Source organism: Acipenser ruthenus, chromosome 6 (genome assembly GCF_902713425.1).
Source record: "Acipenser ruthenus chromosome 6, fAciRut3.2 maternal haplotype, whole genome shotgun sequence".
NCBI classification, from domain to species: domain Eukaryota; kingdom Metazoa; phylum Chordata; class Actinopteri; order Acipenseriformes; family Acipenseridae; genus Acipenser; species Acipenser ruthenus.
The window spans coordinates 56,337,139-56,345,270 of NC_081194.1; positions in this window are offsets into that span (position 1 = coordinate 56,337,139).

The following is an 8,132-nucleotide window of genomic DNA, read 5'->3' on the forward strand; positions in this document are numbered from 1 at the left end:
AGCTGCTGACACTGTAAGCGCTGCTTGGACAGGCCAGGAGAACCAAAGACACGTTCTTTCAAAAGGAACCCAGAGGAAACGCAGGGCTTTTGGGCATGCTGTTTTTCTGTTATGCTTGGAACAAGGTTCTGTTATTCTTGTGTAAGCCATGGCAATCTGGCACATTTTTTTTATTGGCAAGACTGGAAGCAGACTTAACATCCTCACACTTCCAAAGCGTGCAAGCTGCAGCTCTCTGCAAAGTAGTGTAAGAAAACACATTGCCTTGTGGTTGAAGTGGACAGATGTGCAGAAAGCAACGGTGGATTTGAATATCTATCGGGCTTGAATTGTATTCAAGAATTCTATAACTAGAGTACCTAAATAGGTTCTGGGCAGCAGTGTGGAACATAGCATGTTTCTGAAACGCAGTGGTAAAACTGAAAACCTTGTATCATGCAACTCAAGTTCTTATTGCACATGTATAATCATTTCCCTTATTAGTCTTTGGCAGGTTTACAGTATTTTATTATATTTAACTTGTAGCTAAAAATGAATGATCAGACAATATGATTTATACATATGGTTTTAAAAGGCGGTAAATAATCAATACAAAATAATTCTTGATATTTACACACTAATCGATTATGGTCCCTGTCCTACTGGACTGCAGTGTGGAAGGCAGTGGGTTTGAGTAGATTCAGTGGTTGGAGTGCTGGGCTGCAGTGTGGAAGGTAGTGGATTCCAGTAGATCAGTGGTTAGTGCTGGGCTGCAGTGTGGAAGGTAGTGGGTTTGAGTAGCTCAGTGGTAGAGAGTTGGACCACAGTAAGAAAGATAATGGATTTGAGCAGCTCAAAAATACAATATGAACAGTATTGCCTTAATTAGATCAATGAAACAGAATTACTAAGCTTTTGCCCCAGCGCAAACATGGCTCTACTACCTTCTAACTAAATGAAAGAGTATTGAACCAGTATTTCAGAATGAAAAACAAATAATAATAATCTTTATTTAACACGTTACAAAGTGGACCACCAGCACAAAGCACTTTACAAGATACAAGACTAAGGTGTGTGAACTATGCATCAGCTGCAGAGTCACTTACAACAACATCTCACCCGAAAGACAGAGCACAAGGAGGTTAAGTGATTTGTTCAGTGGCTGAGCTGAGATTTGAACCAGGGATTTCCTGGTTACAAGCCTGTTTCTTTAACCACTGGACCACACAGCCTTCTATAAAAACTCAAAGTTGTGATTTAAGGACTTAATTACACAAGAAAGTCATTTTATTTCCAATTTTTAAATAGTGTTTGCACTGGTGAAAAAAACTGAGTAAATCTGTCCCAGAGTCCTTCCAAATCTCTACTGGCCATGTCTGTCTTAAAAAACGGGCAAGTACAGAATGCAGCTCTGTTCACATGGATGTTTGTGTAAAAGACTTAAAAAAAAAAAAAAAAAAGACGTGTGTTTTGTGTTGAGAATAAAGCTTACTGCACAGACTGAGCTCTGTGTTTTCTTACTGCAGACTGTGCCAAGGATTTAGTTCAGCCCAGTTCTTTTGGCCTGCATTCTGATGCGTGAGTCAGTGTCTGTAGCTCTAATAACCCTAAAAGACTGTGTGTCAGTGTGGGAATTGCTCAGACTGGTTGCTATTATTCCTCTCAGTAACTCTATACTCAATATTTAATATCTTCAGCAATCCGCAGCATACCCCAGATTGCTTCTTGGCGGTGCATACTGGAAAATCCCATTACTCGGATGGTGGTGTGGTCAGCTCTGTTACCAACCCTATAACTTCTAGCAGATATTCATTGAACCAATTGCCAAGTTTCCCCCTATTGTACCCCCCTTTTAAAAACATAACTACCAATTAATTACACCAGCTGGAAAAGTGATAACCAGAGCAGTTGTGATTCCTACCATCTGTGCATCAGTGCTTTTTGTGTGCTCCTTGTGTTATGTCATATAATATGCAGGCCAGGTGATACATAAATCCCACAACGTTGTCAGAGCATCGCAAAAACCAGAGGGTACGTGGAGGATGATATGCAAAGGAAAAAAGTCCATGACAGTGACATTCTGGTATGCACAGTTTGGCCACCAGAGGACTGTTTAATAATGTCAGCATTTAAGTAGAAAATGATGCATTATAACAATGTTGCGCGAATTATGAATCACCCTGTATATAAAATAACAAATAATATCTAAAAGTGGTAAACAAGCACACACAGGTATAAATAAACTCATAAAGATATATACAATAAATGTCTACTGCATTATACTGTAACAATAAGAGAATGGCTGCATGATTTAAGTGTACTTGTGTTATATACAGAGTGTGTGTTACCTACAGGTGCAGTGTAGTCATATACAGCAATAACATTATATATAGTATACTATGGTGTTATTGAATAGGTAGTATAAACAGCTGCCTGTTACTGCACAAGAGGTGAATGTAACAAAATGGCTCATTGTATGCAGCATATTCAAACAATAAAGGTACTATGGTAAAAACATAGTGAAGTGTAGTACAGCATACTGAAACCTTGTTAAAGCAAAGATAGTAAAATAATAAAAAAAAGCTGTTCACAATTTTGAACTGCAAAATTAGACTTCAATATTTGTAAGGGCTGTTCCCATGGAGAGACATGCACATGTACAGCAGCTACACCAAACAGATCCTGCTTTTACTGTAGGTGTTAACAATTCTTCATAACACTGGGAACACAGACAACTTGTGTGGTGCTTGTCATATTTTCTTTCAGAAGACAGCAGTTTGGCACACCCAATAATACAATTATAACCTTCAAGAAATCATACATACTTTAATGTTTTTTTTTGTTTGTTTGGAAATCCTGGTTGTGTGCCACAGTCCCCTACTTAACTTAAAGAGTCCTGGAAGGCTTAGACAGAATTGAGTGCTACATGGATGATATCCTTATCTTTGAGCACACATGCGAGGAGCATGACCAACGATTGGATGATACAATTACAAGAGTACAGAATGCTGGAATCACCTTAAATGTGAAGAAGTGTGAGTTCAACAAGGCAGAGGTTCGATTTCTGGGCCACAAGCTATCCTCAGAAGGAATACAACCAGACCCAGACAAGCTGTCAGCCATTCAAAACATGCCAAAGCCCACAGACATCTCAGAAGTGCATAGCTTTTTAGGACTGGCTAACCAACTGAACAAATTTATTCCAGATCTGGCAGAAAAAAAAACAAACTCCTTCTTGAGCTTCTCTCACAGAAAGATCTGTGGTCTTGGGATACTGCACAAGAATGTGCAATCTCATCGCTGAAAGCAGAGCTTGTGTCAACACAGCATTTTCTTTATCCAAACAAGGACACCAATGTTGCAGCCAATGCCTCATCCTTTGGGCTAAGGGGCATCTCAGTGCCAGATGCACTGTCCAGACTGCCTTGCCAAAATGACAACACCAATAGTGATTCAAATCTCATGTATCTATGATGTTTCCAGCTTCACAAAGCAGACTGAACCAGATCTGTGAGAAGTTGCTAGAAGAACCCATCTGCAAACAAGTCACGAGATTTTGTCAACATGGATGGCTGCTACATATTAAAGGACCAGATGAACTGAGACCCTTCTGGCCTCCTCTAAAAGGAACCAGGCTAGTGATACCACAGTCTCTCAGACCAACAGTACTGGAACAACTCCATCAAGGACACCAGGGCAATGTGAAGTGCAGGCAGAGGGCCAAACAAACAATCTGTTGGCCAGGCCTTAGCACACAATTAACAGCTCTGATTGACAGATGTGATGTGTGAAGAAAAATCCGGAGAAACCCAGTAGAACCCCTACAAGGTTCCAGTTTTCCAGATTACTCATGGCAGAAGGTTGCCACTGATCTTTCTGAATTTAAGGGACATCAATACCTCCTCATTGTGGATTACTACTCCCACTATGTGGAGGTCGACAAGCTGCCATCAACATCCTCAACAGCCATTGTGGAGCACCGAAAGTAGTGTTCACATGGCACGGAGTTCCCAAGACAGACAACGGACCACAATACAGCAGTTCCACCTTATCAACAACTTTGAAAAAGCATACGGCTTCCAACATCTTACCAGTAGCCCACGACACCCACAACTATTCTCAAAAGCAAATTATCCTTATCAAGCACTATTGGCTTATCAATCCACACTACTAGCAAGTGAATACAGCCCAGGAGAACTTCTGATGGGCAGAAAGCTGAGAACAACTGTTCCAATATTGTCAACACTACTCCAACCCCACCTTCCCAACAAGGAAACATTAGTGCAATTTTAAAGTTGCAGCAAAGCTAAGAGCAAGCAAGCGCATGATCCTTGTCACCATTCACCACAGAGGACAATGTTTGAATTTCTGACCAAGGAATAGCTGCAACAGTGATTGGACAACATGCTCCAATCTCATATGTAATGAGGATACCGCAAGGTATAATAAGACGCAACAGGCGAGATACAGTGCGCTTAATTTCTGCAGAAAGGAAAGAGGAGGAGAGAGAGTGACATGGATGTGCCTTACCCACCAGAGGAAACAATTCGGACACAGCCACATAGACCTGCTGATCTTCAGCCAGCTGTGCCAGCACAAACCCAGACTCAGATGCAAAGAACATTTACAAGATCCGGCCGCGCATCTGTTACGCCTAAAAGACTGAACTTATAAAGGAAAATAGTTAAAATGCAAGTGAGTGAACAAAGAGGCAGAATAATCTCACTAAGCCTGGAAGGCTCAGGCAGTCTACCCTGGCCTCCATAGTTAAAGGTGGTTATGTTTGGTTAGGAGAGAGATAATGTTTGTTTTTTTTCCCTCTTGTTGTTATAAGGGGAGATGGTAGATGACACCACTGTACTGGTAGATGACACCACTTATGTAGCCCCACCCCTAGGGAGGGACTTCCCTGAGTTAAGTAGGCTGCAACAAGAAAATAAAGGAACTGAGAGTTACATGGAGCATGAAGTGGCAGTGTCTTTCTTTCTCAGTACCAACAAACACAACAAGTAACATACGTCCCCTGCCATGGCTGTAAATTCAAAATTAGAGCAAGCAGTATGATGAGAAAGTAGCTGATCATGACCATGACCACTGTATTACAGAATATTACAGATGTATGCAAAATAAGGGTGACATAAAGACACCCCCCTATATCCCCATGGAAAGAGAATAGAATTGTTGTTAATTGCCTATAACAGATCATTAGTGTGCAGTCAATATCATTATGCCTTATTTTAGCCTCTATTACACAAGCAATTAATACATTTTACATTTCACCTGGTTACAACAGCAATAAAATGTAACCGTTATTTTCCTAAAAACTGCTTGAAGAAGTGTGCATAAACATATTTAATTCCCAAAAGGATGTTGTGTTTTTTTGTTCTCTTTAGGACAAAACACTAAACTGCACTATAAAACTAATACAGAAACTACATGCCCAGGTACAGATACACAGTCATTGCCTCTTAGGCTGCCTGGGAGGAATCTAAGGACTGAAGGAGCTTGTTGGCTGAATTTTCCTCTCACATTTTCCAAGCGGAGGTCCTTCCAGGACAGGGCTCAAGCACGTTGATGACTGTGTGATACATAGCACACACATTAATGTAAACAGCTGTCTCTCATGTGACGGGAGTGTACTCTGTAATATATAAAAGTTGCATCTCCCTCTTAGTTGCAAGCCAGTTCAGTCCCTATTGGCAAGACAATAGTCTAGGTCGGGCAGAATAGGGTTGGGAGATGCCTCCATATTCAAGACAGTGTTTCACTTCCACAATTTCTATTAGATGTTAGTAGCCATTGAAACACGTCTTGCAGATTTGTCACATTCCATTCCTAGCTCTTGTAGATTTACAGTAATAGCATAAGAGTTTGATACAGACGTGCCGTCAACACATACACACACACACACACACACACACACACACGCACACACACACACACACACACACACACAAATGACTCAATTGTCGTCCAAGCTAAAACTTAAAAGAGAAACAACAAATGTATATTGCTATATAAAAGCAGACTGTCTGATGGATCAACATACACTTCTAGTCATAGGTGCCTAACCGTCTCTCAACTTTACCACAGTTCCAGTTAGCATGTAGACCTACCCAGGCTGGGACCGAGTAAATAAACTGAAGGTAATAACAACCAGACAGGAAGTTCTCTTTTTTCTCCTGCATGCCAAAAATAACATTAAACAGTAATGAAAAACAGCTGGGTGTTGATTTTTTGATTATAAAACAGTGAGTTAACTTAAGGAATTGCATCCCCTTATCATGTAGAGTATACAACTGCACTTTTCTCTGTATTTCACAGATTAGAAACACATTGGCAAGCATCGGACAACATCATTAACACCAGGCTGCTGTCAAAGGGAAGACTTGCACTAAAAGCCTACGCAAAATGTTTACATCTGCTTTCTATATTTGTGGCCCAATGGCTATGCTGTCCATTAACTGTTAAGACTAGATTCACTTAAATACATTCATATTAACCCTCATGTTATGTCATAAATTAAAATATGTTGTACATTATCAGTCCAAGGGAGTACCAATTATGGAATTATGAGTATATGTGTACATGTTCATCAAACAATGTTAGAAGCCACTAAGGGGTAGATGTAAGGCTACGCATAAAGTGATTTGCAGTGCAAAACCCACATAATCGTGTTTAGCAGCCGTAAAGTTTGATTTTACAGGCTGCTAAAAATGCAGCGTATGTAAAGAATGGTGTTCACCTGGCGTTCTGCAACCGCTATCAAAATTGCGCTTTGCCATCATTAATCCATTGAAATGTTATCGAAATGCATTCAAATGAAGAAAAGAGCATGGAATTGGGCAGGATCTGGATACTAACCGGGCACAAACATTATAATGTGATGTAAGGATTTTGCCTTGTACTTAGGCAGTTGCTGACCCTCCAAAAACTTTACACCTCTTCTTACAAGGTGCAAACCATTGTAGAAGCGAGTAACTAAGAGCTGTATAAAAGCACACACCTGCAGAGACCTGTCATTGGCTTCAGGGTGGCTGCTGTGGAACACTTCGTGATGCGGTGACACTTGGCTCTTGTTGAGGAGAGGCAGGAACACGTTCAGAGGAGAAGGGCAAGATAAAGAAGACCCTACATATTGAAGCCCAGGGTCACTTTGTTTGGGATGCTGGAGGATGTGGTACTAAAGTGTTATTGTCTCACTCCGCAGGTCATCCTACATCTAATAGCAGAAATGAGGGATGAGCTAGACCCCAGCATCAATCTAGGGACCGCTATCCCTGCACATGTGACAGTGCTGTGTTCTCTGAACTACTTAGCCTCCGGTTCCTTTCAGACCACAGTTGGAATGTCTGGAGAGATAGCCCAATCCACCTTTTCCAGAGTGCTAGGCAAATTTCTAGATGTCATGTTAAAAAATGCAGGCCAATACATATCATTTCCTAAGGATACTAGCATAACTGATGTTGACTGAGGCTTTTCCAAACAACTGTAATCTCAGCTGTAAGGACTCTCAGCTCCTTCTCAGAAAACGTTTCTTTTCTGTACGCCAAGAGGACTGTGTTGCCCTTCCTCTGACATATTTTTTTTTTGGTTTGTATTTTCGAGCTCCACAAATGTCATGCAGCGCCTGCTGCTCTCAGTACTCCTAACTCCGTCACCTCTGGGCTGCAAGTGCGGCCGCTAAATAGACGATGCGCTCATTGAGACCCTCGTTATCATATTTGTTCGTGTTGAGTAATTTGCATTGCTCTTAAACTTACATAGGGCACAGTGCAAAATAATTGCCTAGCCGTAATGCAATTCCAATTTTGCGTTCTCGATTATTTGCACTGCATACTTATACCTACCCCTAAATGTTAGCATCTACAGCAGTGCTGCCCAAACCCGGTCCTAGAGAGCCCCTATCCAGCAGTTTTTATAGGTAACCTTTAATCATCAATTTCTTAACACCTGGAACAATTTCATTGTGATCAATTAAGCAGGTGATTTATTAAATGAAGTAATTTCGAGATCATTTGGTACAAAAGATTAACTACCCTTTTCAGCCCTCAATGGCCTGGATTACATGCTGGGAAAATGTCATGACTTATCTGTCTACTGTCATGACTTATTTAAGGTGGTACGGCTGAATTATAATTTTAGATAGTTTT